Source organism: Apodemus sylvaticus, chromosome 9, assembly GCF_947179515.1.
Source record: "Apodemus sylvaticus chromosome 9, mApoSyl1.1, whole genome shotgun sequence".
Lineage (NCBI taxonomy): Eukaryota > Metazoa > Chordata > Mammalia > Rodentia > Muridae > Apodemus > Apodemus sylvaticus.
In genome coordinates this window covers 13,388,430-13,400,616 of record NC_067480.1, presented here as the reverse complement: position 1 = coordinate 13,400,616, position 12,187 = coordinate 13,388,430, and the positions used below count along the sequence as shown (strand labels likewise).

At 33.4% G+C, this 12,187-nt stretch overlaps 1 pseudogene; it reads right to left on the bottom strand.

The window, feature by feature from the left end:
* Nucleotides 1–10,227: 10,227 nt before the first annotated feature.
* Nucleotides 10,228–11,147, bottom strand: LOC127692770 (ribose-phosphate pyrophosphokinase 1-like; annotated as a pseudogene).
* Nucleotides 11,148–12,187: the final 1,040 nt, after the last annotated feature.

Here is a 12,187-nt window from a genome sequence, read left to right as displayed (position 1 = left end):
GTGCCTCTTCTCCTCACTGGCAGGTCAAGGTACAGAAGCTTGGAACTCTATAGCTTCAAGGATAAATATTTAGTCCTGAGCAAACTAAATATTCTTTGGCTTCTCTTTTATTCAATATCCAATCACATTGTATTATATATGATTTTGTGTAAATATATATATATATATATATATATATATATATATATATATATATATATATATACATATCTCCTACCTGAAAGTTACCAATTCTTTTATTCCTTTTTCACACTTACATAGGATTTGCATTATGTCCCGTACTTTACTGACTCACAAGTATTAACTCAAAACACTTAAAAACTTCCTATGAACTGGTGTGTTATTATTTCTATTTTATAGAGTGGGACCTGTGACTTACTTAAGGTGGTGAACTATAGACTTCATGGGTATTCACTGAATATGAGAACTCTGATATTAACCTAACATTGTGAGTTCATTTGAGTCTCCTATCACTTGCACTATTTCTGTACAAAGTTTTCTTTCTCAATTTGATCCTTCAGCAACTCTACCCCATTCAATCCTTTAACTTTCACAAAAAGATCATCTACAATATCACCTTGTTATTCCCCTTTTGCTCATATTAAAATTTTAGTGTTAAATATCCTGATTTTATTTTAGCTAAGAATAGAACAATGGGTTTGGTCATCAATGTCTACTCATTAAATTCTTAAAATTGAAAAATTTAATGTTGGGGTAAAAATTAGTTTTTATTAATATTTCCCATTTTAATGCAAAATATGTCTTACCTTATCATAAAAATGTTATTCTTATTTATGAGTTTATGAGTTTAAATCATAAACTTAATACCATAAACATCAAGACTTTTAGTACTTGTATTAATCTTTTAACAATTCATATATATATATATATATATATATATATATATATATATATATATATATATATATAAAATACAGATACAGTTGGATTACTGGTACTGTATGTATTCTCTGAACTCTCTGAACCCTCATATACTAAATATTTCTTCCCAGCAAGGCCCTTTAGTTAATGTGGTTTTGTTTTGTTTTGTTTTTGTCTTATTGAGCTAATTGTCTGTGTAACCATGGTCCACGACTTATCCAACAAAGTCTGGTGGCATGATAGCTTATTGGATATAGTTTCTGAAGAAAATACCTTTCCCTCCCACAGCATCTAACAATAGCCAATGAGTAAGCAAAGTGGAAGGGGCCCTCTGATGTCCTTTATACAGGCTTATTTTGACAAGCCCATGGTAGGGAGCTCTGTCTCGTGCATGATCACGGTATCAGTGGTTGTATTGTATTCAGCTGATAATATTTTATGGTTCTCCCCTTTATCTTTTGACCCCTTTTGTTCAGTTTTCTGAGACTTAAATGTATATAATTGTCTGATTTAGGGCAGATAATTCAAATATCATTTATCATCAACCTTGAGCAGCCATGCAACTCTGTGTTCACCACTAGTCATTTCAATGTGAAATTCTCTCATTAGTTTGAGGAGAATAACTTTTGCCTGTGGGTATGAACACAAATGTGTTGAAGACAATGTGTTGTCATGACAATTCTACTGAAAAGTAGTAGTAAGTTCCCCGCTAGAATGTAAGGTCTCCTCACTTATAGGTTATACGCTTAGAGTTTTCAAAATCCAATTTTAAAGATTCTCAAATGCTTCAGCCTTTTCTTCCACCCACTGTTCGAAGGTAGGGGAGAAAAGATGGTAAATAGGACAAGGGGATGTGGACCTGTTTAGAAGTAGTTCTTTGGTGTGATTCCAATAACTGTTTATTAGCACACCAGGAGTCTAGTTCAGCAGTGTTGGGAGAGCAAACACAAGTCAGCTACAACTGTCAGCTACAGGACCCAGCAGAAACAGCCAGGCTTTGCCACATCAGCAGGAGTCAGCAGAAGCAAACAGCATCAGCAGGAGTCAGCAGAAGTAAACAGAAACAGCTGGGACACCATGAGATTTCTCTGCCATGCCTCTCTCACTGACAATCTGTGAAGAGTTGAGACTAATGTTTCCTACCATAGGTCTTGGCTCAGCAAAACAACATGTGAGTCTACCTCATCAAAGTATGACGTGTATCTGCATCTCAAGACATATCCAGAAAAATTCTGCTTCAATTGGGCTAAACTGATTTCATATTACCAAACAGAGCTACTTCTTGTAGAATAGGACTCCAAATACAAAGAGGTTAGTAACTGCCATAAAAGTTGTGCCCCTATTGAGGTGGTAACTGTTATAACAGTTGTGCCCTTATTGCACCTATGGGAAAAACTTGCCTGTCATATTAACACACTGAATTGTAATGTTTAAAGTGTGATGTGGCTCTTGATATCATTTATTTCTCAACAGTCTGCAAAACCCCTACCATGAACAAATCAACAATTTTGATTTCATAATTGCTCTATATATTTGTAATTGTCTATGTCATAATATGACAATGAAACTTTTAATACTTGATATTGAACTTTTAATTATGAGTACATCTGCTTATGCAATGCAATTTTATATATAATGTTTAACTTCAGTTCATCTTTATGAAACTACTTAGAATAATACTAGTTCATTTATCCTAAAGTTCTGTGTAAACATAATAGAAGGGGTCAATTGCAAAACACTCATGCACAATATCACTGTTAGCTAATTGTAAACTATTTGTTATGTTAACAATTATATAAATTCAATGATCATGATATTGTGACATAAATAGTTGTTTTCTGCTGTATGATCTTTTCCTTAGAAAATATATTGTGTCAATGGTAAAGTAAAAGATTTCTTTAAAGTAAAAGTTAGAGCAGCAGTTACTGACAAGATGTCAACTTGAAATTCTGTTATTTACTAAAGCTACCCATCTAGCAAAAATCTAATTCAAAATTTTATTATCATATTTAGACTCTTCATTCAGATAGTGAGAAATAAATATTCCAACTTTCAATCCTTTCCAGATTTAATTAGAATGCAATTGTTGCCCACTGTTGCAAAGTATTAGAGAAGATTTTGCAATTGTTTATATGTGACTGTATGACATTAGTACTAATTGAGTTGGGAAAGAAACTCAAGCTCATAAATTTCTGAAAATTCATACATGAAAAACTAATTTTGAGTATTTTATATAAGTGTGTATATATTATATATGGTACACAAAGGAATGCACATGTAATGCAAATATGCAGATGCAAAAATAAGTATAGGCAATTTTATTCTGAAGAATAATTGAGTAGAAATTTAATTGTATATTTTTTTATTTTAGTAATTACTTTACCGAAGCATTCATATGAGTGTTAACTGACAAGAAATAAAATTACAGCACAGAAATCTCATAAAAACACAAATTCAGAAACCACAATATATAAGCTTACAATGTGTAGGGAAAGAAGTACATTTGTGCCTGATGCATGTGGAGGCTAGAAGGAATATTGGGTCTCCCAAAATGGGAGTATAGAAAAGCATGAGCTGAAATGGGGGAGCCAAAAATAAAATGATGTCTTCAAGAAATGCAACACATGCTCTAATACGTTGAGCCATCTCGCCATCCTCTCAGAAGAATCATCTTACCAGATTTGCATTTATTAAGAATGGGGGTGGAGGTGGTGGTAGTGTGTGTGTGTGTGTGTGTGTGTGTGTGAGAGAGAGAGAGAGAGAGAGAGAGAGAGAGAGAGAGAGAGAGAGAGTTATTTAAGTAACTTTCCATGCCTTGTTATTTATATGCTCTCAACCCTTAAGCACAATTTTGACTGATACTTGAAAAGGTTTTCTGAAGCAGCAATTTACATACATTATTTGAAGATGGCCATAGGTATTGTCAAACAATAGGCATGTACACATAGAATACATACTTTTGTAATCTTTTGAAATTTTCTTTCATAAGAAAGAAAAATATTTAAATTGGTATAAAATAGATCAGTGAGATATCATTATTTGGTACATAGATCACATTTTTAGAATTCCATTGTTCTGTAATTTACCTGAGATCTGCAGAATATGTGGACCGTAGAAGAGTTCAGAGGAAGTTGTCATCAAGATTTGATTCTGTCAGTTCTTATGGTTTAAGGCCTCAGTTATGTCTGGACATTTATTTTGTCAGCCACAAAATGAACATATTATAAGAGCTTCCACTTAGTAATAATTCTATGTCCACTTCCATTTCACTTATGAACTGCATAAGCCCACCTGAAATCAGTAAAGAAAGCGATTGATAGGTTAATCAAATAATTCTGAAATAACTCAAATTTTATTTGTAAATTTTTTCTTTTAAAAAGATGTATGTGCTTATGTGAGTATATATGTACATGTGTGTATACATGCATGTATATGCATGGGGTTGTGCAGTCATAGATACACATCTCTCTTTATGTGAAAGCCAGAGGATCAATCTGGAGAGTCGGTTCTACCCTTCAATGTTACACAGGTTCTAGAAATTGTACTAAATTCCCTGGGTTTATGATATAAGAAACTTTACTCAATGGGGTATCTATCCAAACCATGCAACACTAATTTACCTAATGTATAATCTATAAATAAATCATGTTAAATATTTTCTTTACCTAAATATTTGTCCCATTTATTCAGTAATGAGACTCTGTATTGAATCTGTCTTAGTCATTAAAACAAATAAAGGGTTATTGAAATGACAGCAGGAAACAAAGTGTTAACTCTGGTTGAAGCCCTTCTCCAAGCCCTGATCTGACACAGTCCATAGTATGCATTGTGAGAAAGACATGCTCACCACAGTGGAACAGACAAAGCTGCCTGAGGACCGTGGAGTGGAAAATAAAGGGCACTGAACAGTGCTGGACCAGACACTGTGGCAAAAGCTTTTGGAGATTATCAAATAAAATGATTGGAAACTTCAAGGAAAGAAGGAGATTTTAATTCTGTTCAAAATCATGAACAAAAGATTTTAACATAGTAGTATTTTATGATATATTTTAATATCATTAGATTTATAATAATCCTGCCATATCTTCAAATATGTACTAAAATATAAAATAAGTTTGACCAATTTTTATTGACAGTAGTTTTAGCAAATAAAATAGAGAAAATGCCAATTTTCAAATTCCAATTTTCTTTTATTATTCTTCATTTCCCTTGCATATTGATCTTTTATTTTGATTCATTTGGTTGGTGAGGTAAATGAATGTGAAATAGAATTATAAATGTTTCAAGATTTCAGAAAAAGCTAGAATCCTTATAAATTTCATTTAAAATCTTAATTTAGCTTTGTTTCTTCAATCTGAACATAAAATCTATTTAAGACAAATATATTCACTAATAAATATATATATAACTACATGTATAAAATTACACATATATATGTTTAAATAATATATGTGCCTATGTAAGTATAAACACATATATATTTATATATGTATAAAATTTTAAACCAACATATGTGTATGAGACATATATATATTTATATATACTCATATATGCATGTATATGTGTATGTATATACATGTATATTTATTATATGTTTGTATATGTACTTATGTGTAAATATATGCATGTAAATATATGTGTGTATACACATATACATATATATGCATATATACATATATGAGAAAGAGAATATGAGTGAAATAAAATATGGAGAAACTTCAACAGGATGAAATAAAATACTCAAAACTACCCAATAAAGGAGATAAAAATAATCATTTGTGAAAGGCAACCTTCTTTCTAAAAGGACCTCTGTGGGTGTGATCTCAGTCACACATGGATTGATAAGGAAATAACCATAGGCAATCATTTCGAGCTAAAATTGAAAAATGTTGGAAAAGTCACCTGTATGTTTTATAAACCTGAAGCAATAGTACTCCTTGAAATAGAATGTGCCCTGCTTCTCTCCCAAACCAGCAACCCACCATCACTGAGAGAAGTACTCAGAGCACAATGCTTCTCCTCAAAGTATGAGCTCTTCCTCTGCCTTCTGAGACTCTTCCTGGGAAGCATACTCTCTTCCAAACTCATAGAATTTTGAAGAAATTGAATTGTTAGACTACTTGGCTCTAGACTCAAACAAAGAAGAAGCTCCCAGGTATTTTAAGGTAGAGTTTAGGGAATCATAACATATATCCCATTATAGGACACTGGTAAGTAAAACCAACTAGGCACAGAATTCATCTGGTTACTTATATTAAGTATCAAGGGCTTTTTTCCTTGATTAACCTATTTACATAAAATGTTGAATAAAATTTGGAAAAGCAGATATTTGACACAGTTTATAGGAAATTACTGAAAATCTGTAAATGAGAATACATACCAGAGGTGTGGATTGGTAATAGATGAGTCACCAAACAAATGCAAATATTAAAATATCCATGGTGATTGTACCCTTACAGAAAAATATAGATGAAACAAATTACTTCTGTGACTAGAATTATTTTTCCAAGTTGGAGTTTGTAATTTCATAACCAATACAAAGTGGTTGACCCAGAAAATGTATACATAGAAACTATAAAAAATTAATTCAGGAGATGTGTGTGTGTGTGTGTGTGTGTGTGTGCGCGCGCGTATGTGTGTATATTTAGAGTATGTGGTAATAATGAAAAGAGAAAAGGTGCCTATTAATTTAAGGGTGAAGATGTATAGGAAATGTTAAAGAGAGAGTACATGGCAGGGACTAGAGGTAGGAAAGGATAGGGGAGAGTGATATAACTCTATTTTATTTAAAAATGCATTTCATAATAAAATGATTCATTGAGAAGGAAAGTAATAAAAGGAGCAAAATGCAGAATTAAATAACCTATGGCAGAGGATAGAAATACTTAAATAAGCATTTTTAAAAGAGATGAATGATATTGATTAAGTCAAAAGAAGATTAATATTAGGGCTGATGAGATGTACCCATTATCATGTGCTTACACCGCAAGAGACATGAGTTCAAATCCTCAGTACTCACAAGTTGCCTGACTCATTTCTAGGGAGACATGAATGAGTATACAGACACTCCAAATAGGTCAGTTATCACAGCAAATCTCTTTAGTTAGCATGAGGATTCAAGCCATAAATGAAAAATGAGTCACACAGCATTTTATACACACACACACACACACACACATACATATTTTACATACATCCTTTAAAGGGAAATTATTTGTTATAACATAATCTCATCTGGAGAAACGAATGTTAAGTTAGAAAACCTTGGCAGAAGGTAAACACGTCACTGTCTCTCATGTAGTATTTTTAAATTAATATCATATAAATAGAAAGTACAAGGATATTTAATAATGATGAAAAAAGATAAAATGAGGAATGTTGTTATAATATACAAACTTTGAGTTAGACTATGTGCACATTTTGCAGGTCCAATGGAGGACACATTGAATTAAATGCATTGTGTATATAAAATTTGCTGTAGTGTGTACTCATCCTTCTGTTGACATAAGATCTAACTGAAGTATCTATTTAGACATACAAAAATGCACATTGGCAGATGTGTATGAACAAACACACATGCACACTCACATAAACACACACATGCAACTCATATAGACACACACAAACACACACATAAAATACCAGTAACAGTAATAATTTTATAATTTTGTCATATATAAAAATACAATGTGTGCGTAAAATATGGAAAGTTTTTTGGCCTCTATAAAGCCAAAAATAAGTGTAAAATAGTTGAGTTTTCTTCTCCTGAGGACAGATGTTTTTTTCATATGAAATAAAACACACCTTATATTTTAGCACTCAACCACTTAAATTTATGTTTTTAAATAGTAAATGGTTCATATTAATATTATACATTACAATGTCACATTATAAGTAATAACTGTTTTTTAAAAAAATCTGCTCATATTATAGATGTAATCAGTGACATGATATAAACATTATTTCTTTTAAAATTCTTAAAGGTTCAAACAAGTCATAGTTCCTATCAGAATTATTCATTTTTGGATAAGATCTTTAATAAGTTAGAATTAAGTTTGTTTCTTTAACAATTTCCTATAAATATGTATTATATTTTGATTAGTACTTTATACTACATTTTCTTATACCTTCCATCCTAGCACCCCTCTTTCTTTACCCTCAGTACCACCTCAAATTCAGGACAGTTTGATATTGTTCTTCATCAACAGGCACCATAGTATATAAGAGTGAGTTTCTGTCTAATTCTTTTTTAATTGAATATATTCATTATATACATTTCAAATGTCATTCCCTTTCCCAGTTTCCCCCCTCTCAGATAACCCCTAACCCATACTCCTTCCCCCTACTTCTATGAGGATGTTCCTCCACCCACGCACTCCCACCTACCCTCACCCTGCCTCAACTCCCCTACTCTGGTACATCTATCAAGCCTTCATAGGGCCAAGGACCACTCCTCCCATTGATTCCTGACAAGGTAATCCTCTGTCACATATGCAGTTGGAGCCATGTGTACCCCTTGGTTTATGGCTTAGTCCCTGGGAGCTAGAGGGGGGGTTGGTGGGTTGATATTGTTGTTCTTTCTGTGAGGTTGCAAGCCCCTTCAGTTCCTTTAGTCCTTTCTCTAATTCCTCAGTTGGGGACCCTACGCTGACTCCAATGGTTGGATTCTAGCATCTGCCTCTCTATTTGTAAAGCTCTGGCAGGGCCTCTCAGGAGACAGCCATATCAGGCTCCTTTTGTCAAGCATTTCTTGGCATCCACATTAGTGTTGGGGCTTCATGACAGCTTATAGGATGAATTCTTATGTTAAAAACAAATAGGACACTATTTGAAAGGATAGGTAAGAGGGATAGATATTAGAGTTGTTGGTGCAGGGGATATGTATGGTAGAATATTTCCAAAATACATAGACTTATCTAATACAACTGAGAATTAAAGACAAAAAGGACGGCAAGTGAAAAATACCTGTGGTTGAGCTTTGAAGTGAAACCATGGCGGGGGAGACAGATATAGAGACAGTGAGTAACAGAAAGAAAGACAGAAATACAGAGACAGACAGATACAGAGAGACAGAAATAGAGACAGAAGGAGAAACAGAGTGATTGACTCTTGATCACTCCAAAATTAATTGAAAACAAGATCAGAATCTATTTATATGCTCATATTCTCACATTTAAAGGAAAACCATCCTAATACCTAAAATGAAGACACATTAAGATGCTAGGAATGAGAGACTGAATCAGTAAAAAGTACTTTATCTGGACAGTGAAACATTACAGTCTTTAAACAAAAAGTAAACACATTTGTAGAAAGTAGTTTATTTAAACATGCCTTGATGTTCATAAGGGAGATTGGTCTGAAGTTTTCTTTCTTTGTTGGATCTTTGTGTGGTTTTGGTATCAGTGTAATTGTGGCTTTGTAGAAGGAATAGGGTAGGGTTCCTTCTGTTTCTATTTTGTGGAATAGTTTGAAGAGTATTGGTGTTAGGTCTTCTTTGAAGGTCTGATAGAATTCTGCACTGAAACCATCTGATCTTGTGCTTTTTTTGGTTGGAAGACTTTCTATGACCCCTTCTATTTCTTTAGGGGTTATGGGACTGTTTAGATGATCTATTTGGTCCTGATTTAATTTTGGTATTTGGGATCTGTCTAGGAAATTGTCCATTTCCTCCAGATTCTCCAGTTGTGTTGAGTATAGGCTTTTGTAGTAGGATCTGATGATTTTTTGGATTTCCTCAGTTTCTGCTGTAATATCTCCCTTTTCATTTCTAATTTTGTAAATTTGGATACTTTCTCTGTGCTCTTTGGTCAGTCTGGCTAAGGGTTTATCTATCTTGTTGATTTTCTCAAAGAACCAGCTCCTGGACTCGTTGATTCTTTGTATGGTTCCATTTTTGTTGAGTTGAGCAATTTAATCATATAAAGGCACATATGATATTATAACTTTGTAGAGGTATTTACAATTGTCATCATCAAATAATCTGAATTTAGAATGAGGAGTTGTTTAATGAGTTCTATTCAGGTTATCAATATTAAAAATGTTATAAAACTATATAGTTGTAATGTTTGTAAAACATTATGGAAGCAATTAAAATAAGTGAGCCAAGATCTTCAAATAGTTAAGATGTTGCATTATGCAGTGTTCGCTTTATAATAATATAAAATGAAATTGTGATATTGTCTGAGGACTAGGCACATTCTTAATGTTATACATGTACCCTGACTTCTGTAAAACTGATTATCGCACAAGCCTCACATAAAGGAAAAAATCTTACACAAGAGCTAACATTTTTTTAACAGGGAGTAGGGTTGATTTTATTTTCAAAATGCCTCAGAAGTTATTACATTATAAAGGAATGTGGCTGAACAGGTAGGAAACAGATTCTCCATTGTAGGTTCTCCTGATGGCTTTTGCAAGGATCATAGAGATGTCAATCACCCGTATTTTGGAGCAGGGTTTCATCTTGTCTTCTTGAGGTATGGTATTAGTAACTACTACTGCTTCAAAGCATGCACTGTTGATGTGAGAAACAGTGGGGCCAGAAACAATTCTGTGCATCAAGATAGCATAAACTCTAGTAGCTACAGCTGAGAGAAGTTTATCAGCAGCATGACAAATTGTCCAAGTGTCAGCCATGTCATCCACAAGTATAGCCACATGATCCTTCATATCTCCTACTAGTACCAGGTAGTCCATTTCATTGGCCTTGTGAATCAAAGCAAAATCCACATTCATTCAGTCTGCAATGGAGGTCACTCTCTTAGAGCATCAGGTTAGACAATAGTACAGTGTCTCCACTCAAATATATTCTCCTGTATACACTTTAGAACAGCTGGCTCTGCATATAAATTGTCCCACTGGGATATCAAAGGAACATTGAATTTGACATGCATGTAGATCCATGGTGATGATATGATCCGTGCCTGCTGCAGATAGCAGATTTGCAACAAGCTCAACTGAGATTTGGAGGCTGGCTCTTACCCTTCTTATCTGGGTAGACCTAAGAGAAGCAAGGGATGACTACGGTAACCCGACTAGAGTTTCTTAATCGAAGCTTTAAAAACCAGAAGAGCCTAAAGCAATATACTAAAAGACAAAGAGAACAGCCTAAATACTTTACCCAGCAACACTCTAGGCCATAGGTGGCATGCCTTTGTGGTTATAATTATCAGGTTAATAGAACTAAAAATAGATCTCACAACATAATAAAGTGTGTACATGACAAATTCACAGCTATCATAATTACCATTGGGACAAGTCACCATACTTAGATTAAAGTAAGGCTTCTAAATATTTCCAGAACAAACCTGTTTTTTGTTTAAAAAAAAAACAAAAATAGTCAGATATTAACTGTCACAATATCAACAAAGAGACTGGCATTCTTTGACAGTTGATTGAAGCCTTCAGAATTCAATAGAAGTGCCATTTTAACTGAAAATTTGTTACAAATTTGGTTTTAAGCCAGTAAATGAACTGAAATTTATGGCACTTTTGAATGTCAGTGTTTCAGATAAAGTCCCACAAACATATTAAAGTGAAATATTTAGTGAATAGAGTATCTTAAATGTAATGAAATCAGAATGCATTTGATTGGAAATAACAGATGAGAGCTAGTTAGTGAGAGATTTGTTTGAAATCATGTTAGTTTGTTGAATTTTGGAAAGTGATTTTTTCTACATTAATTAAAGTGACATCAATTTGTTTATTAATATATTTTTTAAAAAGCGTATTAAACACTTTTCATATATTGAACATGTTTGCAATTGAAGAATACTTATAGTCCTCAATGACATTTTTAATATTTTTCCCCAATCTTTTATTGGGAAGTATTCAATAGTATTCATTAAAGTTATTGTTTTTTTTTTTTTGTCTTTTTTTTTATTTGATATAGTTTATTTACATTTCAAATGATTTCCCCTTTTCTAGCCCCCCCCCACTCCCCGAAAGTCCCGTAAGCCCCCTTCTCTTCCCCTGTCCTCCCTCCCACCCCTTCCCAGTTCCCCGTTCTGGTTTTGCCAAATACTGTTTCACTGAGTCTTTCCAGAACCAGGGACCACTCCTGCTTTCTTCTTGTATCTCATTTGATGTGTGGATTATGTTTTGGGTATTCCAGTTTTCTAGGTTAATAACCACTTATTAGTGAGTGCATACCATGATTCACCTTTTGAGTCTGGGTTACCTCACTTAGTATGATGTTCTCTAGCTCCATCCATTTGCCTAAGAATTTCATGAATTCATTGTTTCTAATGGCTGAATAGTACTCCATTGTGTAGATATACCACATTTTTTGTATCCACTCTTCTGT